Raw genomic sequence first — 25,941 nt, forward strand, 5'->3', positions numbered from 1 at the left:
GCATCTGGGCTACGCCAGCATATCTGGGAAGCGTATCTCCAACTTTCCAGGCCGTACATACCCCGGCGGCCCTATTGGTCTGTGATACACTTGTTTCACGCTCGGTTCCCACAGCAACGTGTAGTTCCGCGCTGCCGTTTAAACTACAATCATGGCGGTGGATCTCGTGCTGATGTATAATCACTTCGATATGCATGCTTGGCATAGGGGCACCTTAAACACACTTTTGTTCTCCTGTGCAATTAACAGCATAGTTCTTTGTATTTACTTTTGAAGACCAACACGTAATTTCACATTTTGCAACTAATCATGCACGATGGTAATGCATTAATTAATTCGTTACAATATGAGTTGGACCATACCCGACACAATAGAGTATGTGATTGTCATGGATATGACTATTTTAAATGTGAAAACGTTACATTTTTGCGATGTATTACCAAGTCCTGTTTCTATGATGATGAAATGAAACTTTATTTATCGGAAACTGTGCACTTTGAAAACTAACGTGAACAAGGCTGTCCGCAGCCGAAACATGTTGTTGGTTTAAATAAACACTCTTGGAGCTTTGAGAGGTGTTGCGTGGATTTGTGGGCTGAGAGCACTGTTACTTTGGAACTCTTTTGAACATATATATATATATATATATATATATATATATATATATATATATATATATATATTACCTACTGGCGGTCGCCAGTAGGTATATATAGTTAGGATTTTTTTGAATAGGGATTTCTGAAAATTCTATGTTGAATAACTTTGGCGTTGATGGACGGAATTGGCTGCAATTTTCAGGAAAATGGCACATTTTGCTTCTGAGCGTCCCCTGAAAGTTTGGGGGGGTTTCGTCAAGCAGGGGCCGAGAAAATAGGGGGTCCCAAAACGTGTTTTTAACATTGAGTTTTCCATAGGGCGGTTGGACTCACTTTTAGCTCGAACGGCTGAATGGATTTCCACAAAACTTGGCAAAATTGTAGGGACTGGTAGCCCGATGTGCCTTTGCTATGTCTCAAGATATATGCTCCAGTGGTTTTTACAAAAATTCACTTTGAAAAATATATATTGGGCTACATTGGGCTATATATATGTTAGAGCCCAAATGTAGCCCAATGTAGCCCAAAGATGGCCACCAGAGACAAAAAAAAAACAATTGTAGCCCAAATATCAGCCAGATGTAGCCCAACTATAGCCCAGTGACAGAATGTCCCAGAGTGTTCTAAAGAACAACTAGAGCGCTAACAGTCTTACTTATGACAAAAGTATGGCACACCTGAAGTCATCTTGATTGGAATAAAGTGGTAACACTTAAAACATTTAATTTGCAAAGGAACAAAATGAGGGGGTTCATTTTGCCATAGAAATTATGATTAGTGCTGAAGAAAGAAAAACTTAGGGCACATTTTGAGTGACTTCTCAAATCCTCTTATATTTCATTAAAAAAATTCTGATATGCAGTCTCCCAAGATGGCCACCAGAGACAAAAGAGCCCAAATGTAGCCCAAATATCAGCCAGATGTAGCCCAACTATAGCCCAATGACAGAATGTCCCAGAGTGTTCTAAAGAACAACTAGAACTCTAACAGTCTTACTTATGACAAAAGTATGGCACACCTGAAGTCATCTTGATTGGAATAAAGTGGTAACACTTAATACATTTAATTTGAAAAGGAACAAAATGAGGAGTTTCATTTTGCCATAGAAATGTTATATATATATATAGCTACTAATCAATACATGCAGCAGTTTACAGAACAACAGACATAATGATGCACAAATTGAGACAGTTTAGTCATTAACCCATGCACTCAGTGAGACACATTTAATCACTCACTCATGCAGTCAGTCATGCACCTACTAAATCCTTCGTCCAGACACTTATACATCCACTCATTCTTCAATATGTAAGACATATTTTAACTTTACAGAAACATACAGTCACTGGATTTTGTCATCAGTGATGTCATCAGTGATGTCATTTGAGATGTCATCAGTGATGTCATCAGTGATGTCACTGACCATGTCATGAATGATGTAATATATGACATGATCAGCAGTGAATTGCGGGTGCGCGATATATAGTTAGTGCAACTAACTATATATGCGAATTCCAATGGTTTTGTGTGAGTAAAATAAGGTTTTGTAAATGCTAATTCCTAACTATATATGGTCTATAACCTATGGTTTTTTCAGTGAATTTTCAAGGTTTTGTAAATGCTAATTCCTAACTATATATGGTCTATAACCTATGTTTTTTTCAGTGAATATATATATATATATCAGGATCAGGCTCACAACTTGGGAGCTCCGGCAACGAGGCCAGTCGACCCCAGTTGAGTAGCTTTCCCCTCTTCCCCGTGGATCAGGCCCTCAGTTTGGGAGCTCCGGCGAGGGAGGCCAGTCGACCCCAGCTGAGTAGCTTCTCCTTGCCCTTCTCGGACCAGGTCCTCAGTCTGGGAGCTCCGGCAAGTGAGGCCAGTCGACCCCAGCTGAGTAGCTCTCCCCCGCCCCCCTTGGTCCGGGCCCTCAGTCTGGGAGCTCCGGCGACTAAGGCCAGTCGACCCCAGCTGAGTAGTTCTTCTCTGCCTCCTGCTGACCAGACTCTCAGCCTGGGAGCTCCGGCAAGTGAGCCAGTCGACCCCAGCTGAGTAGCTCTCCCTCGCCCCCCTTGGTCCGGGCCCTCAGTCTGGGAGCTCCGGCGACTAAGGCCAGTCGACCCCAGCTGAGTAGTTCTTCTCTGCCTCCTGCCGACCAGATTCTCAGTCTGGGAGCTCCGGCAAGTGAGGCCAGTCGACCCCAGCTGAGTAGCTTTCCCCCGTCTTCCTTGGTCCGGGCCCTCAGTCTGGGAGCTCCAGCGTTTGAGGCCAGTCGACCCCGGCTGAGTAGTCTTCCCCTGCCCTCCTTGGATCAGGCTCTCAGTTTGGGAGCTCCGGCGACTGAGGCCAGTCGACCCCAACTGAGTAGCTTTCCTCTGCCTTCCTTGGAGGAGTTTAGCAGCCTAGCCCTTACGATCTCATCTGGTTCGCCTCTTGACCCTCTTCCGCCAAAACTCTGGAGGCTGTTTCAGGAGGAACTTTTCCAGCCTTTACATTCCATCTGTTGCCAGTCATTTGAAACAGGGATTGTACCGGGTTGTTGGAAGAAGGCAGTGGTATCTCCGCTTTTAAAAAAACCTACGCTGGACCCTGCCTGTCTCTCCAATTACCGGCCAATTTCTCTGCTTCCTTTTCCAGTTAAAATCATGGAAAAGTTGGTTACCCGCACTCTATCCGGCTTCTTGGAAAGAAACACCTGGCTGGATGAGACGCAATTTGGCTTCCGCCCAGCTCATGGGACGGAATCCGCGTTAGTGACCGTGCTTGACAATCTGCGGGCGCGAGTCGACAGTGGTCGGGCAGCCTTTTTAGTGCTGCTCGACATGTCGGCCGCGTTCGACACGGTCAGCCATCCAACCTTGATAGCGAGGCTGGAGGAGTGTGGAGTTAAAGACAAGGCTAGGGACTGGTTAATTTCCTACTTGGATAATCGTCAACAACGTGTGTCGCTCCCTCCCTTCAGTTCAGAGGAGCGGAGAGTAGGACAAGGAGTACCGCAGGGCTCAGCCATCAGCCCTATACTCTTTAATATCTACCTCCGCCCACTAGTCCAGCTTATTAAATCTTTTGGGATCTCTGCATTTAACTATGCAGATGATACCCAGCTGGTCTTTTCGCTGGAGGGACAGGATGCGGTCCCACTGGAGACTTTTCACCGATGTATGCAGGCCACAGCGGACTGGCTCCGTTTGAACTCGTTACAGTTCAACGGTACTAAAACTGAGGTTCTGCATTGTTCCGGTGACCGAATCCCCAGGGACCTCCCAGACGACTTCTGGCCCCCGTCCTTCTCTGAGACGGTGTCAGCCACACACTCGGCGCGCAATCTGGGGGTCACTTTTGGGCCTAATTTACAGCTGGATCTGCACGTTAATAAGACCACGTCCACGTGCATGATGCTTATCCGGATGTTGCGTAAGGTTCTACCTCTCCTCCCTGAGCAAGCCAGATCCAAAGTAGTGCGGAGCACTATCTTAAGTCGACTCGACTATTGCAACGCACTACTATTGGATGCCCCTGTAACACTACTGGGCAAGCTCCAAAGGGTACAGAATCTGGCTGCCAAACTCGCTCTTTCCCGCCCCTACTACAGCTCGTCTACCGCAGCACTACAGGAACTCCATTGGCTGCCGATTCACCTTCGCGTCCGCTACAAAGCCGCATGCATAGTGTTCAGAGCTATTCATGGCTTGGGACCTATCCCGCTGCGGAGAATGTTTGCTTGGTATCTTCCAGCTCGAGCCTTACGCTCCTCGTCATCCAAGCTGTTAGTAGTCCCGCGCTTCCAGAGAGTGAGGATGGGTGGCCGATCGTTCAGAGTAGCGGCGGCCAAACTCTGGAACTCTCTGCCACTATCCCTTAGGAGCCTTGAGGCTCTTCCAGCCTTTAGAAAGGCGTTGAAAACCCACCTCTTCCCGAGGATAGGCTAGTTGCTGAAGTTGTTGTTAGAACAGGGTTCAAAGCGCCAGGATGCCCTAGCATGTCAGAATGTTTTAATGAAATAGAAAAGGATTTGAGAAGTCACTCAAAATGTACCCTAATTTTTCATTCTGCAGCACTAATCATACTTTCTATGGCAAAATATACCCCCTCATGTTGTTTCTTTTTAAATTAAATGTTTTAAGAGTTACCACTTTATTCCAATCAAGATGGCTTCAGGTGTGCCATACCTTTGTAATAAGTAGGACTGTTAGCGCTCTAGTTGTTCTTTAGAACACTCTAGGAGGCTGCAGTAGAACACAAAGGAATCAACTGACAGTCTCTGTCCTTGTTGGATGTACATGTTTTACTGAGAATGTCAGACTTCATTTTCAAATGACTGAGAAAGATAATGTGAATTTACAGAAAATATGCTTTCAGTTTAGCTTATAGATCCCCTTCCAAACCACTGTGGGAAAATCATGAGATATTAGTTTTCTTTCAAACAATATTCATGATATCACAGCAGAAGGTTTTTTCACATGGTAAAATCACCTTAGAACCCACCACAGTTCCTGAAACGAGTATGGTACCATCAACAAATGATTTATAATGTAACTAAAGTCCTAAAACCCTCTATTAACTACAATGCTTTTTAATGAGGTGCTATCATGTATATTGGTCCCAAGATGGCTGTCAACACATCTTGGATGAAGTGCTGACAGCCAATCAGATCAGATGTGTGGTTAGGCTCCGCCCAGATATATATCTTTTTTTGAACCTAAATTACTCAAAATCCACTGGAGCACATATATTGAGACCTAGCAAAGGCACATCAGGCTAACAGTCCCTACAATTTTGCCAAGTTTCGTGCAAATCCATTCAGCCGTTCGAGCTAAAAGTGAGGCCAACCGCCCTATGGAAATTAACATGGGAAAAACGCGTTTTGGGACCCCCCTTTTTTCTCGGCCCCCCCTTGATGAAACCCCCCCAAATTGTCAGGGGCTGCTCAGAAACAAAATGTTCCATTTTCCTGAAAATTTCAGCCAATTCCGTCCACAAACGCCAAAGTTATTAGACATAGAATTTTCAAAAATCCCATAGAGAAAAAATCCTAACTATATATACCTACTGGCGACCGCCAGTAGGTAATATATATATATATATATATTACCTACTGGCGGTCGCCAGTAGGTATATATAGTTAGGATTTTTTCCCTATGGGATTTCTGAAAATTCTATGTCTAATAACTTTGGCGTTTGTGGACAGAATCGGCTGAAATTTTCAGGAAAATGGCACATTTTGTTTCTGAGCAGCTCCTGGAAATTTGGGGGGGGTTCGTCAAGGGGGGGCCGAGAAAAAAGGGGGGTCCCAAAACGCGTTTTTCCCATGTTAATTTCCATAGGGCGGTTGGACTCACTTTTAGCCCGAACGGCTGAATGGATTTTCACGAAACTTGGCAAAATTGTAGGGACTGTTAGCCCGATGTGCCTTTGCTAGGTCTCAATATATGTGCTTCAGTGGATTTTGAGAAATTAACGTTTAAATCAAGATATATATCTGTAACAGCGCTCCGGGCAGCGATCCGGTTAGCGAACCTTTCGCGTATCGGAACTTTGCGATGCGAAGCTGATTGGCCCTCCGGTGTCTGTCAACATTCTAAACAGTCCGGAGCGGCCGCCATCTTGTCTCTCGGTAGGATCGAGAGACAAGAGGAGGCCAAAACAAAGGGGGAAATTACCATAAGGGGGCATAGTAGATCCTCGTTGACCCCCTAGGTTTTATGTGGAGGTTTAAAAAGGGCCTAGGAGGGTCCAAAAAAAAACCGGAAAGCGTTCTGGGCAGCGAACTTTATGGATAAAAGAATGAAAGACTTTTCTAATACTGTATGTTAATTATTTGTTGGTTTTGTTGATTATTTTTTAATTTTTTTATTTTTTAAGCAATTATTTATTATTGTGATTGTGTTTCAAAATTTAATAACATTTCTAACATTTAACTAGTTTATGAATTACATATAAAAATGATTAAAGACTCAAACAATTTTTTAATATTACATACAATTTTATTTTTCGGATTGTTTTTCAAAATTTAATACAACGTCTAGCATTTCACTGTCTGATATGTGTTCTTGTTCAGTGAACATAAGTTCCAACATTTGACCGTCATCATAATGAAGTAAATGATCCACAGATTCTACACATTGAACTAATTCATGGTCCCGTGATTCATCCATGAAATCTGAGTCATCATTGTCCTCAATAACTTTTTCTGTGTTGTTCTCCAGAACAATTTCGAAGGAAACATTTTGCTCACCTTCCATTTTATTGCTGTAATTTGCATAAAAAATAAATATATCAGTAGAGATAGGGCACTGTTGGGTTTAAGTTCAGACAGGCACTTGTGAGTTTATAACAGAGAAGTAATCTATGGGCACTGTATGGTTTCAGGCGTGAAGTAGTACTATTAAAAAGTGCCTGTGAAGAAGCCTAAGTAAATTCATAATTATACCACAGAAACCTAAATCAGTCCATAATTATAATAAAGAAGCCTTTCTCAATGTCTAACTCTTACAGAGGGATAGTATATAACTATCTGAAAAAGTTTACCATATTTACTTATAGTGCACAATATACTTCAGTTTTAAAAATAACAACTTACCTTTAGAAACAAGTTGATGTTATTAGTGATATTCTAAATGATATATACAACAACAAGTAGTAGTCAAAATGGCTGTGTTTCCTTCTCTTCCTTTATATATATTCAGGTATATAACCAATCAAATGTCAGGTAATAAAAGTAGAAAATGAAAGTAACATTTTCATTGGTTGTCAATTCCAACACTTCAGATGTGTTTTGTGAAGTAATTTACCTCACGGTACTTAGAGAGGTCTACAGGCTTCATGGCTAAATGGAATTTCAATCAAATTTGTGAAAATGAAAGGGATTGTTATGTAGTATGAGCTAATCTATATTTGGTGAGAGTGACTCTAGTCGTTTTTCTGTAAATTACTTTCCCACCTTTTTTTTGGACCGCTTTCCGGGAAGCGGCCCGGTTCGCGAACCTTAAGCGTCACGGGAGTCCACCATTTTGTGTTTCGGTCGCATTAAGATACAAGATGGAGGGCAAATAATGTTTAGAATGGGTAGAAGGGGTCATGGTAGACTTATCTTGACCCTCTAGGTTTTCTGAGGGTGGCTGAGGAGGTTTATATGTGCGGAAAAAAACATTTTTTTTAAAAATTCCGCGAGGTTAGCTTTCGGTTCGCGAACCGGGTAGCGCCCCGGGGAGCGAATTTTGTGGAAAATTAATGAAAAAAGTTAGAAAAAAATAATAATTGTGAGTGATCAGATGAAGGGTAGCTCTGAGAAGAGCTTTTGGGTTTATGGTACATTTAGGTACTTATAAGTAGGTACCAATGCACAGTCTTAAATTCAGAATGAAAATTCTGTTGCCCTCATCTGAGAAGTGAACTCCATCTCCTCTGTAGATATCTTGCATGTAGTAACGCAAGTTATTGTTGTACAGAGAGCCCATTCCATGGTCTCTCATGAAAGCTGAAACAGATTTGTTTACATGCTTCCTCGCTTTCTCAATTTGTGGACAAAATTGGTTGGACCACCTCCATTTCTGTCTTTGGCATATATTGGAATATACCAAGGCAGTTTGAGGAAAAAGTGCCATTAATTGCTCAAAGGTGTCCTTTAAAAGCATTTCCAGACCTACCCCTGTCAAAGTGCCCAAATCATTACCTCCACAGTGCACAATTAACAGGTCAGGTTTTGGCAAATGCATAAAGGTTTTCACCAATGGTATCAATTGGTGACATTTTAATCCTCTTTGGCCCAACCACTTAATTTCCACATCTTGTAAATTGAGGTTAGGTAAATTTCTGTTCTCAGCATACCTTTGAGCCCAGTGGATGTAACTATGTCCAACAATCCAGACCTTAAACATGGTGGGAGAAGGTTGTTCTGCAGTCAGATGAAGTGTGGTAATGAAAGGGCAGTTGAAACAGTAGGAGTTTCTAAAGAAAAAAAACTGTGGATTTACAATGCTAATGATTCATTAGCAGTGATTGGTGCATTTCCATTTCTGAAAACAGAAAGTTAGGGTGCATGGATGTGTTCTTTGAAACATGTAATTTGAATGGTCAAGGAAGAAACATTTAATGAAAGATTGCACTGGATACGCAGGTGCACTGAGAGTTCAGAGTTCAATTGAAACATTGTTGTGTGAATTTGCAAACATGAGAGGTCTTCCAGGAGGTGGTTGCTATGGAAACAAGGCAGACAGGGCAGAGGGGGGAAGGGTTTTGATTTGAAAAAAGTGAGGGAAGAGGTATGATTGGCTAATATGAGAGATATGTGAAATGAATATCTGTATTTCTGTGCTTTCAATAGCTGCAGCCTTTGGAGTGCATCCTTTTTCTTCTGCTGAAGACAATTTGGTGTATTTCTTAGACTGTTTTCAAAACTCAAAAAATATTTGCTAAGGTGAGAAAAAATTTATTTAATTTAGATAGAGAATAGTATGATTTAAGGAGAAAATGATGAAGAAAGCTGTGTTTTTAAAATGTGGTTTTGTCTCTAGTGATATAGTAATAGAATTAGTTTCATAGAGAAATTGTAACTGCATATTTGGTGTAACATTCTGGCATGCAGTAACACAAGTTATTGTGGTACATGGAGCCCATTCCATGGTCTGTTATGTAAGCTGAAACAGATATGTTGCTTTTAAAAACGATTTAAGAAATCAATTACATTTCTGGATATGTACTGCTAGAGCTTCATAGGTTGTTTTGAGCCATATTTATAAGGTATTTGAGTGTCTAAGATGTTATGTTTTCCTTTTAAAATGTAAAGTGTTCCTCATGGGGCAAGTGTCTTGTAAATACGCTCCCACTTGTGCTTGGCAAATTTAGATTTTGATTATGGGAGTTACCTAGCCATGTTAATAGTGTCCCAAAAATGGTGCTAGGGAATTGCAGAAAACACTTTCATGTGTCTCAAGGACATTTTTAGTAATTTCTTCATGAATGCAGGTATACAATTGATTTATATGCTGTGTTTAAAAACGAATTTTGAAATCAATTAAATTTCAGGATATGTACTGTTAGAGCTTCATAGGTTGTTTGGGGTCATATTTGGAAGGCATTTTAGTGTCTTTGATGTTATTTTTCCCTTTTTAAATGGAAAGCGTTCCTCATGGGGCCCTGAGCAGTTCTTAGCCATGTTATTTAATAGGAAGTGGATAACATGGCTAAGAGCATTTGCTGGAAAATGCATGAATATCGCTGACTTTTCTGCGATGTTATGTTTACCTTTTTAAATGGAAAGCGTTCCTCTTGGGGCAAGTGTCTTGTAAATACGCTCCCACTTGCGCTTGGCAAATTTAGATTTTGATTATGGGAGTTACCTAGCCATGTTAATAGTGTCCCAAAAATGGTGCTAGGGAATTGCAGAAAACACTTTCATGTGTCTCAAGGACATTTTCAGTCATTTCTTCATGAATGCAGGTATACAATTGATTTATATGCTGTGTTTAAAAACGAATTTTGAAATCAATTAAATTTCAGGATATGTACTGTTAGAGCTTCATAGGTTGTTTGGGGTCATATTTAGAAGGCATTTTAGTGTCTTTGATGTTATTTTTCCCTTTTTAAATGGAAAGCGTTCCTCATGGGGCCCTGAGCAGTTCTTAGCCATGTTATTTAATAGGAAGTGGATAACATGGCTAAGAGCATTTGCTGGAAAATGCATGAATATCGCTGACTTTTCTGCGATATTCATGCATTGCGGCCGTTTTTTTCGCATTTGCGAGCAGTTCTTAGCCATGTTATCCAATGGGAGGTGGATAACATGGCTAAGAGCATTTGCTGGATAATGCATGAATATCGTTGACTTTTCAGCGATATTCATGCATTGCGGCTGTTTTTAATCGCATTTGTGATAAACAATTACATTTCTTGATATGTACTTTTAGAGCTTCATAGGTTGTTTGGGGCCATATTTAGAAGGCATTTTAGTGTCTTTGATGTTATGTTTACCTTTTTAAATGGAAAGCGTTCCTCTTGGGGCAAGTGTCTTGTAAATACGCTCCCACTTGCGCTTGGCAAATTTAGATTTTGATTATGGGAGTTACCTAGCCATGTTAATAGTGTCTCAAAAATGGTGCTAGAGCATTCCAGAAAACACAATCATGTGTCTCAAGGACATTTTTAGTCATTTCTTCATGAATGCAGGTATACAATTGATTTATATGCTGTGTTTAAAAACGAATTTTGAAATCAATTAAATTTCAGGATATGTACTGTTAGAGCTTCATAGGTTGTTTGGGGTCATATTTAGAAGGCATTTTAGTGTTTTTGATGTTATTTTTCCCTTTTTAAATGGAAAGCGTTCCTCATGGGGCCCTGAGCAGTTCTTAGCCATGTTATTTAATAGGAAGTGGATAACATGGCTAAGAGCATTTGCTGGAAAATGCATGAATATCGCTGACTTTTCTGCGATATTCATGCATTGCGGCCGGTTTTTTTCGCATTTGCGAGCACTTCTTAGCCATGTTATCCAATGGGAGGTGGATAACATGGCTAAGAGCATTTGCTTCAAAGGTTGTTTGGGGTTATACACCATTTTTGGGAAATTATTAACATGCCTATCTAACTCCCATAATCAAAATCTAAATTTGCCAACCGCAGGTGGGAGCGTATTTACAATAAATTTGCACCATGAAGAACGTAAAATAGCATACTAGACACTCAAATGCCTTATAAATATGACCCAAAACATCTTATGAAGCACTAGTAGTGCATATTTCCAGAAATGTATTGGTTTTAATTTAATGATTTACTTCATTGGTAGGCCTTCACATGTTTTTTTACCTTGGTTTTTTTCAGTGATAATCTTATCTGCAACCATGTGTTGGCCTCACCTCAAATAAACAAAACAGGTGATGGACTGAATGTGGATCAATGACACACATTCACCCCAGTCTAAAGATCTGGGCCTAAACAAATCTTTAGATAGGCTACATCTTATCGTCATCCTGAATTAATGATTTAAAATATTAGGGAGTGATTTATGAGTGTTGTATGCCTGTTTTGTACCATTGAGTGTCATTTTTGTGATGCAGTGCTGGTGGAAAATATTTGCTATGTTAAATAATTAGTACGGCATTAAGTTTTAGATGACTGTTATTTATTTACTGTTTGGTAATAGTGGTTAATAACATTTTATATTATATTTTTCCACAGATTCAACTGCAGATTCTTTCATAGTTTGTAAAATGCCTTCCAAAAGTAGAATAAGAAAGGCTAGAAAACGTCAAAGACAGCAGGATGATGTTTTATTGCAGCAGTCCTCTTCCCCAAATACTTGTCAAAACACCAAGAAAGGTCCGGGTAAGAGCACGAAATCATTCTTAAGAAATATTTGTAGTAAAAAAAGTTTTGCTCAAAAAAATGTTTCAGTTCACAAAAAGAAAAGTAATTTAAATGGAAAGGAGAGACCCATCACAAATGTTACTGGTAGAGGAAGAGATAACTCTGTGCATGATAGTAGAAGGAAACAACAGTTTAGGGACATTCGAAATCGAATGTTCCGTAATAGGATATTAGTTAATTTATTGAAAAATATTAAAAAGAAAGGCCAACAGAAAGCGGCATTTTATAAGAAGAAGAAAAATGTAGAGAAAATTATTGATCATGCTTTTGAAATTAAGCGAAAGTTGTTTATTTTGGTAATCAATAGAATTAGGAAACTAAGCAAGGTAATTTCTGATTTCAAAACAAAAAGTAGATGGAAGAGAGTAGTAAATCGTACTAACTTTTGTGAAGTTTTTTCCGGAGAATGGATGCATAGTTCAAGTTCTGAGGCATTTTTTAATGAGGAGACTTATTTTCAGGATAATGATTTGGTGCATGCAGTTGACATCAGTGGTCGAGCTTATGAAGTGAAGGATGGTTGTCCAGTTGAAAAAGAACAACTTGTGACAACAGAGACAGAAGAGGCGCTAAGTGATGAGGTTTTAGGAAGACGTCCTAAGGGTCCTGTGTACATTTGGAAGTGTAGTTCTATTTGCAGTGTGCGACAGGTTTCCATCAATTTGCTTTGTGATTTTATACGGACATTTAATAAGAAAAGTTTGAAGCAGAAAATGAAGTTGTTGCAAGGTTTAGATCCTTGCAGAGTGAGACAAATGACAGGTTTGCGTGGTCATTCACTGGCTTGTCTTTCCAGGAGAGTATGCCAGAGTGTTTTTCATCATTTCAGGATGCTAGCAGTGCATCATAATAAAGTGAGAAAATTAGTGAGAATGTTGTATTATGCTAAGAGTCCAGCAATTATGCTTAAACAATTATGTGCTGCTCTTTTGCATGGTTCTGAAATAGATGTGAAGAATATTTGTGAAGAAATTGAGTTTTGTTACTTTGGTAGTAAAGATGAGAATGTTCAAATTGACCCTGAAGTCAAGGGTAATATGGAAGATAATGTACAGGTTTCCAGTACAGATAATTTTCAGAAGGAAATTGCCACGTTTCAGATGAAATCAAGTGAGAGGCCTAATTTCACTTGTGTATGTTGTCGACGCACTTATTATAAGAATCAGACTAAGGTAGTGGATTTATATGCAAAAAGTGAAAGGGAAAATAATAGTGAATGGAAGGATTTTGCCACATACTTGATGGTAGAAAATTATTTTGATTTGGGATCGGATCAACGTGTGTGTACTTATTGTTGTAATAAATTAAACCAAAACCAGATGCCTGCTAGGGCAGTTCATAATAATCTGGAATTGGTTGAGATTCCTTCTGAATTGAAGGATTTAAATACTTATGAATCTATTTTGATTCAAAGTATCCATCCCTTTCAGGCTATTGTAAGAATGGAGCCAAAGACAGGGAAGTTGCCTCCAGCAGATTTACAGAGAGGATTAAAGGGAAGAGTTGTTTATTTGCCTCTAGATTTGAACAAAAACATTAACACAATTGGAATAGAAAAAGTGGAAGAGGAACCTCTGGTTATCTTGGTTAATGGGGTTCCGACTAAGAATAAGAAAATATGGCAAGATTTAGTGGATGTTAGGAAAGTCAAAAAGGCAACAGTGTATTTGAAGAAAAATAATAAGTACTATAAGAATGTATATGTTGCAGAAGAGGAAGTAAGTGATGAAGAGGATAGCGATTTGTGTGCTGGCCAAATTGAGAAAGTAGAGGCCTCTAAAAGTGAAGAAATATATGAACATTATAGTGTTCATCCTTTGCATTCCAAGGAAGTCATGGGGAATGCTATTGAGTTGTTTCAAATGAAACAAGCCAAAGGGAGTCCCATTAGTGTTTGGGAGGAAAGTTTGGAAGATCGGTGTTTCCCACAGCTATTTCCCACAGGTCAAGGAGGAAGATATGATGAGCGACCTCATCAAATTCCTGCGTCTGAATACCGGACTTTACGATTGTATGCAGAAGATCCTAGGTTTCGGCAATGCATTCCCTATTTGTTTCATCTCCTGTTTGAAAGCGATCTGTCTGGACTGTCATATGCAGTGAACCACATCTTAAAAAGTGGTATACAGATGCGAAACATCTCGGCAAGTGACTTTATGCATAAAGTCAATGTCCAAGACAGTATTTTGGATTCTCACTTAATTAATCTCATGGCGTGTCAGCGTGGTACTAATGAGTACTGGTACCGTCGTCATGGTGATTTAAAATGTATGCTGAGGAACTTAGGAACTCCAACATGGTTCCTCACTCTGAGCTGTGCCGAGTATGGCTGGGAAGACTTACTTGAATTTCTACGAGAGGCAAATGGAAATATTGAAAACATTGAATTCAAGACACCTGGAGAACTGTGTTCTTTGGATCCAGTGAATGTATGCAGGTACTTCAATCATAGATTTGAAGCTATGATGTCTTTCATCACAAATAAAAAGAATCCACCTCTTGGAGAGGTGTTGGATTTCTTCTGGAGAAAGGAGTACCAAGCAAGAGGTGCCCCTCATATACATATGTTGTTGTGGATCAAGGATGCACCTAAATTTGGAACAGATCCGGATGACTTAGTGATGAATTTCATCGAACAGTATTCTACGTGTGCTGTTCCTAACGCAACGGAGAAGAAAAGTCTAAGAGAACAAGTTCTACGTTTCCAAAGCCATCGTTGTGGAAAGTACTGTCGTCGTAAATTCAGAAACAAGGACAAGTTCTACACCAAATGTCGTTTCAACTTTCCACGACCGGTGATTTCTAAAGGAAGAGTGAACAGTTTGATGTCTTCGCTGCGACATAATGTGACGAGGAAATCACCCAAGAATACATACAATTTGAAAAGGAACGAAGAGTCCAAGTACATCAATGACTACAACCCAGTGATTTTGTCCATGTGGAATGCTAACATGGATATACAGTTTGTGGCTGACAACTGTATGGCTGTGGCTCGGTATGTGACATCTTACATCACCAAAAAAGAAAAGACCGAACTGAAGGATATGTGGGAGGACATTTCCCATGAAAAGAGCCTCAGCAAGAAGTTGTACAGTTTCAGTCTGAAGATGTTGTCGCATCGAGAAATCGGAGCTTACGAATGTTCTGACCGATTGTCTTCAGCAAGTCTCTATGCCAAATCCAGGAGTCTCGTTTGGGCGAGTCTTGGTCTTGCTGCAACGCGAAATCGAGTTCTAAAACCTGTCCGGGAAATTGAGTATTTGGCAGAAAAGGAACCAAACAGTACCGACATTTTGAAGACCAACATGTTGGATACATATTATCCAAATCGAAGCAGTCACCTTGAGAATGTTTGTCTATATGAGGTTCTCCAAAATTATATATTCAAGAGGAACATCAAAGAAGATATTGAGAAAGGAGTGTATGCTGTAATTGGAAGTGAGGGATGCCTGGTCAAGCAAAGAAAATGCCAATTAGTAAACCATCGAAAATTGAGTGGTGAATCTCCAGAAAAAAAGGAGTTTTTTTATTTAGCACTTTTGCAACTTTTCAAGCCTTGGCGTGCAGAAGAGGAACTGCTTGGAGATTTTCTCTGTTACGAAGACTCTTTCAATGCAGCCAAGGAGTCCATAGAATGTCCTGCTTTTTCTAAATATCAAGAAATGCTAACTTTGGAAATTGAGCAGGAAGCAACGATTGCAGCCGAGATTGCCAGAGACAGTTCTCAGGACAGTCAGAGTTCTGTTTCATTGAGTCAAGATCCACTTGGAGGACCTATTATCGAAAATGAAGCTGCCACTGCTATGAATGAAGTAGAAAGAGCCATGGCACATGCTCAGGAGGATTCAGTTAACTTAGAAGACTTGGAAAAACAACTCAACGTTGAGCAGAGGAAAATATATGATGAAGTTACCAAGGAAATTGAGCACGGATTAAGTCATGAGAAGAACAAGTGCTCATGTACATCGTTGAAGCCTGTCCGACTGTACGTGAGTGGAGAAGCGGGAACTGGAAAAAGTTTCCTCATTAAAGCAATCTCTTGTTATTTGCAGGAAAGGACTGAGTCATCGCTGTCTTGTGTTGTCACTGCTCCTACTGGACTGGCGGCACATAACATTAAAGGTATTACTTTGCATCGTCTACTGATGCTGCCGGTGGAGCATGACAACAAATTACAATACAACAAGTTATCTGGAGATGCTTGCTGTGAAGTTTCAAGAGTCTTGAGGAAAATGAAACTACTTATCATTGACGAAGTAAGCATGGTTTCCAATGTCATGCTTGCCTTTGTGCATTTGAGAATGCAAGAAGTACTTAAAACTGAATATGATGTGTTATTTGGTGGGAAACACATCATTGTTTTCTGAGATCTTCTGCAGCTGACACCAGTAAAAGGTCAACCTGTGTTCAAAATACTCACGCATGAAGATACCAGGAAGTGCCTAGGGAGCATTGGCAACGTCAATATATGGTTAAACTTCAATTATGCAGAACTGCATCAAAATATGCGTCAGGCAAAGGATGAAGATTACAAGAATATTCTACAAGATATTAGAATTGGAAAAGTGACTGAGCATGGGAAAGAAGCTTTACATGCACGATTACTGTCAAATTTATATCCCAAACAAGAGATTGTGCCTGAGAATATTTTTCAGAAAATTACTGAGAAGAAAGACTCTTGCAGAATGTGCCATCTTCAACAACAAAATGTTGAATTTAGAAAAGCAAGAGATTGTGAAACTTGAAGCTATCGACAAATTAGAGCATATGGGATCAACAATTATTTTGTCAGACAATTTGAAATCAAAATTGGATTCATTAGAGAAGACTATATCTAAAACAGCGGGTTTTGAAAAGACTTTGAATGTGTGTTTAAATTGCCGAATCATTTTGAGAAGGAATTTACATGTAGAAAGAGGTCTGGTAAATGGATCAATGGGTAATGTTGTTGATTTTGAGAAATACAGAAATAGAGATGGAATAGAATTTTTAAGAATTAAATTTGATGGCATTGAGGAAGTACAGCAAATTGGTCGTTGTTCTGCTAGGTTTTTGCTTGTTAAAGACTTATATGTTCGCCGTAAACAGTTTCCTGTTTGCTTGGCATATGCGGTGACAATCCATAAATCGCAAGGTTTAAGTGTAGACTGTGCATTGGTGAATATTGGCAGTTCTGTGTTCAAGGAGGGTATGGCATATGTGGCATTGTCACGAGTTAGAACTTTATCGGGATTGTACTTAATTGACTGTGATGTCAGAAACATTTGTGCGGATCTAGATTGTGTTAAGGAATACAATAGGTTAAGAAGAGAGTATGCGCCACATTTGCCTCAATATCCTTTGTTTGAGAAACGTGTGGTAGGCCGGAAACGTAGAAATAGCAGTAATAGTAGGGAGGTTGTTGCAAAAAGACTAAAAGTCAATGAACCGAAAATTGTTAGCAGAAAGAAAGTGGATTCTGTTGAAGATGTTGTTGGTTTTCAATTTGAAAACAGTTCTGGTGTCAACTGCTATGCAAATGTAGTGGTTAATGTTCTCTTTTCACTAGAGAGTTTAAAAGAACAGATTCTGTTGAATTCAGAACAAATTTTATGCAGTTTGTTGAATTCTGTTTTCGAGAAATGTAGCACTGATCGAACAAAAGTAGAAAGTGTGTCTGAAGTTCGTTATCTGTTAGATGAATGTTCAGGTCAAACAGACTTCTCTGAAAATAGTCAGCAAGATTGTCAGGAGTTTTTAATGTATATGCTTGATATATTGCAAGATGAGGGTGTAGATGTAGATCAACTGTTTGGGCTTTCTTATCAATGGCAGCATGACTGCGAGAATTGTAGGGTATCAAGTACTACTAGTGTAGACTCAGAAAGATTTATATATTTAACTTTGCCAGACAGTAAATCAGTCTCCTTTAATAAGCTAGTAAATGCAGCTGATCACAACATGGAGTGTAGCCAATGTAAATCTGAAATGATGTCAACATTACTTATACGTAGATATGGCCAGTATGTCATTTTAATGATGCAACGATGTAGGCCTGATGGATCAAAATTGTCAACTTTAATAAAAAATTTTGTGGCTTCTCAGCTTTCAATATCAGGAAGGACTTTTGTAACTGTAGCAATTATCTATCACGATGGTCCTTCAACTACTTCAGGACATTATACAGCTTATTTAAAGTCTCGAAACGGCTGGTCATTCTGCAATGATTCCGTTGTAAGTTTCAAAAAAAAATTGCCGTTTGACCTTAAAAATTCTTACCTGGTGTTTTTAAAACCAAAATTTTAAAGAAAGAATCTCGAGATTTCCTATGAAGAATTGGAAAAGGTTCATCAAGTTGAGGGAATGTAAGTCTGCAATGCTGTCTAGATTATTGGTCCAAAACTTTTAATTGTAATGTTATTTTGTAAAATCCGACTATATAAACCTGATGCAAGTAAGTCTGCTTCATAGTAAGCAGTATCAGTGTCATAGGAAAAGGAGAACATGAGTGACAAAGAAGGGTAAGATATTAGTAGTCCAGGATTGTGAAAATTATCTTGAATGTTTTCTTTTTGAAAGTTGCGAATATAGAAAATGACGGGATTTGATTGGAAGAATTACAAGACTTGTGAATAGCTGCAACATGATTTGGCCAAGTGGAAACATGTGGTAGAATGTGAGAAGTCTTTTCTTGTATGTAGCATATTTTTCGAATCGTTGGAGGTTTTCTTTCAGAAAGTGGCGGGCTGACAATATTTATAGCACAACACAGTGGATGCTGTTCATAGGACATCCTTCGACGTCATTGAAAGTAAGTTAATTTTAAGGAGTTTTGAATTCAGATTTCTTATGTTGAATGGGTTTTTTAAACACAATCATTTTGATTGGGTTTTTTTTTCCCCGCTGTTACATGATGAATACCTTCAAGTCACTGATTTAAGTGAAATTTGATACATTCTGAGAACAGCAAAAATAAACCATTTAACATGTATAATTAATGTTTTGCTTTTTGTACTTATGATATACATTTAGAAATGTGAAGTAGATATGGAGAAACTGAGTCTTCTGTAAGTGTCAATTTTAATCCTTACAGTGCTGTACTTCTGGGTACTGTTTTTAAAAAAAAAAAAATGAATAGGCCTCACCTCAAAGAAAGCTGTTGAAAGCACACATCTTATTTGCATCCTGAAACAATCATTTAAAATGTTAGACACAATTTTATGATGGCTTTACATCTTTTTTGCGCTGCAATTGCATCACTATTGTGAGACATTAGCAGTGCAAAAAAAGCACCATGTTCCAAAATAGGCCTCAGTTCATCAACATCAAGATACAGTTTCTTTAAAATATATATATTTAGGATTGTGTAGGGGACGTAGAGAAGCAGAGACTTCTGTAAATGTCAAAGTTGTTGAAAAACTGTTTGTTCTTGAACCTTTTCCCTTGTCTTTTCTAATTTTTAAATACATGTTTTAATATTTTTGGAAATGTTTGTTCTCTGTTTTACAGATTGAAAGTATGAAAAAATATTTTAAAAAGGTAACAAGAATTATAAGGTAAATGTTTTCTACTCTTTTTACCCGCAATGCACTGCTGATGATGTCACTGACACTATCTCTCATTTACTCTCTATAGCTGTCTTTCTTTTTACATTATTCTCTGTTTACTTCCCTTATACTAACTCTTCTTTTTTTAAAAAAAATATTTTTTTAGTTCGCTTACAGTTCGCGAACCGGTCAGCGAACTTGAAGCGAACCAAAAGAAATAGAGCTTGCCAGAGTGATAAACATTCTAGCAATTTTATTTGAAAGGGGAGGTAGTTCTGAAAAGAACTTTTTTTTTTTGTTTTTGTTGTTTTATATATTTTTTTTTTTCTGAACATTTTTTGATTTTTTTGTATTTTTAGAACAGTTTTATGTTTTTTTTGTGTTTTTTATGGAGGGGAAACAACAAAAAAACAGGCATTGAAAACGGCTCAACAGGAGCAAAAAAAAAATGACTGCTTGGGTGCATTAGGGCACTTATGGTTTTCGAACACCATATTAATCAAGTTGATGCTCATGTTCCCATACGACAGCATTGCACCACAATATATACAAGTTAACCTCATATGTTTAAAATTTGGCTGGATGTTTGGCACAGTTTCCTGTGCCTCTCTTCCTGTCAAAGACATTGATGAGGTAGATCTGGCCACAGGAGTTGTCGGGGGATTGTCTTGTAGGTCCCTTAACTCAGCCCGGCTGTAGTTTAAGGGATGCCACCTGGTCATATGTCGATGCATAGTATAGTTGCCCATACTATATTTCTTCTCTGTGCCTCTAGACAATCTGTAATCACAGATGAGGCAGGTGGCATATTTCGCATTCACCTTCTTCTCCCCTGGAGGGATGGAAAAAAACTGCCAGATGAAACTTGTTTTTCTCTTTGAAACACGGGGCAACTCCGGGATAAATTGTGGTGTATCTGTATCCTCTTCTTCTTCTTCCTCCTCTTCCTCCTCTCTGTTGGAGATAAATTGACTTGGTGGTCCTCTCTTCTTATGAGGAGGTTGAGGTGGTGGTGGGGGTCCACCAGCTGCAGCAAGTACAGAAGCCATTGCTCAATTATAGGTAAATGGTCTTTCTCTCACCAAGATGAAAGTCAGAGTGAGGAAAGAAGGAGGGGTTTACATGATTTGGGAAAAGCAAAAGTTCTGAACCAATGAAAAGTGTTATTTTTAGGTCACATGACCTAGTCATACATCATTTGGAAACCAAAAGTGAAATGAACCAATGAAAAGTTTGATAAACAAGTCACATGACCTGTTCCGCTTACGTTACGCGGTGCGCGCTGCGTCCCGGATCGCTTCCGGTTCGCGGTCCGGAGCACTTCCGGGAGCGCTAACGCAGCGCGTCATTAGACGCATTACGCGACAACGTGATACGTCGCGCTTCCGCGACGCGTCACAGTTCCGCTAACGTAACGTTGACCGGTTCGCGGACTAAGTCGCGGCATCAAGATGAGCTAACGGAAAGCTTCCCGGTTCGCGAACTAGAAGCGAAGAAAAAAAATATTAAAAAAAAAATTATTAATAAACATCTAAAATATATTTTAAGATTTAAAGAAGAATACATTTTACAGCTACAGATGTTAGCTTTTAAAAAACCAATGAAATTCACAGAAAAAAACATAGGTTATAGACCATATATAGTTAGGAATTTGCATTTACAAAACCTTGAAAATTCACTGAAAAAACCATAGGTTATAGACCATATATAGTTAGGGATTTGCATTTACAAAACCTTATTTTACTCGCATAAAACCATTGAAATTCCATATATAGTTAGTTGCGCTAACTATATATCGCGCACCCGCAATCCACTGCTGATGATGTCACATATTACATCATTCATGACATGGTCAGTGACATCACTGATGACATCACTAATGACAACATCCAGTGACTGTATGTTTCTGTAAAGTTAAAATATGTCTTACATATTGAAGAATGAGTGGATGTATAAGTTTCTGGATGAAGGATTTAGTAGGTGCATGACTGACTGTATGAGTGAGTGATTAAATGTGTCTCACTGAGTGCATGGGTTAGTGACTAAACTGTCTTAATTTGTGCATCATTATGTCTGTTGTTCTACAAACTGCTGCATATGTTGATTCGTAGCTATATGAGTAACTATATGGGTTATTGATTGGTTGCCCAGGTATTTGTATGGGAGACTGAGTGTGTGTGTGGGTGGCTGGGAGGTGTATGACTCTGTGCATAGATGTGTGAGCAGTGGATTCACTAGATGTATGGGTTCAAAAGTGCATGTGGAAACAGCTGTATGGGCGGTTGACTGTGTGCATGAGTGTATTGGTGAGTGAATGGATATCTCAGTGCTACATGTCAAAGTAAGTACATATGTAAAACACAGTACATGTGAGAGTTGACATATATAAATAACTGTGCATAAGAGCCAGTGAATGTGTGAGTGGCTGTATGGATCATTGTGAACTTGTATCAGGGATTGTATAAGAGAGTAAATATGTGTTAGTATATGTTTGAATAAGTAAAGTTTGTATAACTGTATAGTTGAGGAAATGGAGGTGTGATTGATTCTTTGCATGACTGACTAGGTGTGTGAGTAACTCCATGGATGAGTGACAGTCTGTGAGTGTCTGTTTACACTGATTGTATCTAAGGTTATATTAGAGTCTGAAGAGGTTCATCGTATTATCACATGAATGATATCATCAGTGATGTGATCAGTAATGTCAAATGAGATGTCATCAGTGATGTCATCAGTGATGTCATTTGAGATGTCATCAGTGATGTCATTTGAGATGTCATCAGTGATGTCATCAGTGATGTCACTGACCATGTCATGAATGATGTAATATGTGACATCATCAGCAGTGGATTGCGGGTGCGCGATATATAGTTAGCGCAACTAACTATATATGGAATTTCAATGGTTTTATGCGAGTAAAATAAGGTTTTGTAAATGCAAATCCCTAACTATATATGGTCTATAACCTATGGTTTTTTCAGTGAATATATATATATATATATATATATATATGTGTGTATATATATATTACCTACTGGCGGTCGCCAGTAGGTAGTTATAGTTAGGACCTAGTTTCCATAGGAAATCCTCAACATTCTATTTGGAATAACTTTGGCCCTGGTTGAAGAATCTTAGCGAATTTCTCAAAGAAGATGGCTCGGTCCGCTGCGCTCCTTCCCTTAAAGTTTGGGGGGGATTGGTCAAGTGGGGGCTGAGATAAAAGGGGGGTCCCAAAACGTGTTTTCTCCGTGTTATTTTCCATAGGACCTTTAGACTCGGCTACAGGTCGAACGGGTGAATGGATTTATAAGAAATTTGGCAAAACTGTACAGTCCGGCTCGCAGATTACGCTTTTTTTGGAATGGTGTAAATCCGTTCAGTAGTTGCTGAGGAAATTAAAGTTAAAGTCAATTATATATCTATACGCGCGCACACGTGCGCGCACCCAAACGGCTGCGCGCGCGAGCGGAATTTTGCTGCGTGACGTCTGTTAACGTTCGATTCGAAGGAAATCAGGAAGTGTTGACCGCCATTTTGTCATTGCGAGTAAATATATTGTTGATTTCAAAGCGTTGGAATATGGAAAGGGGAGAAGGTAGAGATTGTTTTGCTGCGTAGGTTTTCTCAGGGTGTGCAGTAAGGCCCTTAAAGGCAAAAATATATATATATATTTTTTTTAAAGTTGCGTGGTGCGCGCACTCGGTCGCGCACACCTTTTTACTAGAGTGTGAAAATGGAGATAAATCAGTAGTTTGAGTGCTTAGATAAAAGGTGGGTCTGAAAAGAGCCCTTGTGTTAATTGAGTGTTTTCTGCATTTATAAGTAAGTACCGATGCAGAGCCTGATGTTGCAGAGGAAGATTCTGTTTCCCTCATTCGTGAAATGAACACCGTCTCTCCTATAGACGTCTTGCATGTGGTATCGCAAGTTGTTGTGGTAAATAGAACCCATGCTATAATCTCTGAGGGACGCAGAAACAGATTTATTTACATGTCTCCTTGCTTTCTCAAATTGTGCACAATGTTGATTGGACCAATTCCATTTCTGTCTTTGGCATATATTGGAATATACCAAGGCAGATCGAGGAAAAAGTGTCATCAATTGCCGAAAGGTGTCTTTTAGAAGCATTTCCAGACCTACCCCAGTGATTGTGCCTAGATCGTTCCCACCACAGTGCACAATTATAAGGTCTGGTTCTGGGAGATGCATAAAAGTTTTCACCAATGGAATCAATTGGTCACATTTCAATCCTCTTTTGGAAATCCATGTTATGTGTACATTTGGTAAGCTGAGGTTGCAAATTCGTCTGCTTACTGCATATTTTTCACTCCAGTGAATATAACTGTGTCCTATTAGCCAGACCTTCATTTTCAAGGGATTTGTAGTCGTCCTCCGATCGGTTCTGGAAGTGGAATGGTAGTTAGAAGTTGAAATTCTAAATAAAGAAAAAGGAAGAGGCTGGGTGTGGTTTAAAAAATAAAAATGATTGGTTGATTGTAAGAAGTGGAGATTGAACAGTACGTTGCATGTTAATGTTTATGTTAAACGAAAAGTACTATTGGGTGTGAAAAAAAAAGACATGTACCAGAGCTGTGGATTGGCAGGTGTTTCTGGAGGGAAAACAGTGTTGTTACTTTGCTGTAGAACGTTGAGATATGAACTTTTGACCTGTGCCTTCAGCCAGGTGCAGAATGAGGTGTTACCATGGAAACAGCCAGAGATGGCAGTGGGTGATGGGTGACTTTTATGTGACATTGAAAATATTGTGAGGGAGAACCAACTGAAATGTAAATGCTTACGTTACGCGCTCCGCATTGCTTCTGGGAAGCTGTGCTTCGTGCCTCGCGCACCGGAGCACTTCCGGGTGCGTTAACGCGGCGCGTCATATGACGGATTACGCAACAACGCGATACGTCGTTGGGGCTCCACCGGAACTGATCGAATTGGTAGTCTACAGTGTTTCTGGATGTTTCAGACTGAAGCTGGCGTCAGCATGAGAGCACCCCGTGGCTACGTCGTGGCCATTCCACGAGCAATCATGGCAGTTGCTCCCCACCGGAAGTCTGCAGGAGTCGGGGGCCTCGGTGACTCTTGTAGAATCTTCAAGGCTGAGGGGACGCTTTTGGGAATGGGGCTCATGCCCTAGCAGTCAAGCGTCCGAGTTCCAGGGTTGCCCAGAGCCATCCTTGCAGGCCAGGCCCAAGTCTGTGGAGCCGACCGCCATTTCCTGAGCTCCGTGGCAGCCGCCTGTCGCTGTATCGGAAGAGTGGGTGCAATTCAGCCGGATGGCGGGTGAGACGGTGTAATAGCAAGAGCAGGCGTAATTCAGCTGGCCGAGCGAGGCACTGTGCCGCAGGAGCAGGCGGAACTCAGCTGGCCGAGTGAAGCGCTGGGGTGTAGCTAAGAAACCTCCACCTGGTGAGGTGGGAGAGGCTCGTTCGCGCCGCCTCTCCCTTCCAGTGCACCCCACGCCGTCTCCTGGCGCAGGTATATGTGATGGTCGGACCAGGGCACCGCATGACGTGTCTTCAGGTCAAACGGATTGTGGGACAAGGTCGAGAATGGAAGAGGCATCAAAAGGCAAGAAGTTCCGCCTGACCCCGGGAGCCGGCCGCCTATGTCGGGGGGATCTCAGGCCATACCAGGGGAACAAGACTTGGGGAGGGGGCAGGAGCCAAGCACCCCCTCCGAGTCCGCGTTTCTTGGACCCTGAAGTATGGCACTCAACATTCAGAACTTATGACATTTGTGCAAGGCAGGGACATCGAAGCCTCTCAGGGACCAAGTATATCCAGCGTCCTTCCTACAGAAGGTGGTGGGGGTGGCGGCATTAGCAAGGTATCCCCCCACACAACTTGTCAGACCCTGAAGTATGGCTCTCAACATCCAGAACTTATGACATTTGTGCAAGGCGGGGACATCGGAGCCTCTCAGGGACCAAGCATATCCAGAGTCCTTCCTACAGAAGGTGGTGGGGGTGGCGGCATTAGCAAGGCATCCCCCCACACAACTTGTCAGACATGACCTCTGGATGTACTGGGTGTTCAATTTCAGAATTGAAACTACTAAGAAGCAATTAGAAGTGTTGTTTTCATGTTGCAGTAGGCTGCCATGTAAATAGTTATTTCATAAAACGTTTTATCCTGTTACTTTGCTCGTGTGTTGTATATATTTATAATATTTGCATAGTGTTTGTCGTTATTTTGGGCGGGGTGGGCGGCGGAGCCGAGCTGTCTTGCAGCTATCATGGCGTCGAGCTCGGTTCCTCTCTCTTTTATTAGGGGGGTCCTCCAGTGGAGTCGGACGATCTACCTCTAATAAACGGTCCGGGTTGAAACAACTACCAACAAACGGGGCAGAGATAGGCATGATGGGTTACAAAGGGGACAAAAGTGTGCACTACCTATCCTTCACTATCTGCAAAAACTAAATAGAGTATTGCGACTTTATGC

This window comes from Lissotriton vulgaris, chromosome 11, assembly GCF_964263255.1.
Source record: "Lissotriton vulgaris chromosome 11, aLisVul1.2, whole genome shotgun sequence".
NCBI classification, from domain to species: Eukaryota; Metazoa; Chordata; class Amphibia; order Caudata; family Salamandridae; genus Lissotriton; species Lissotriton vulgaris.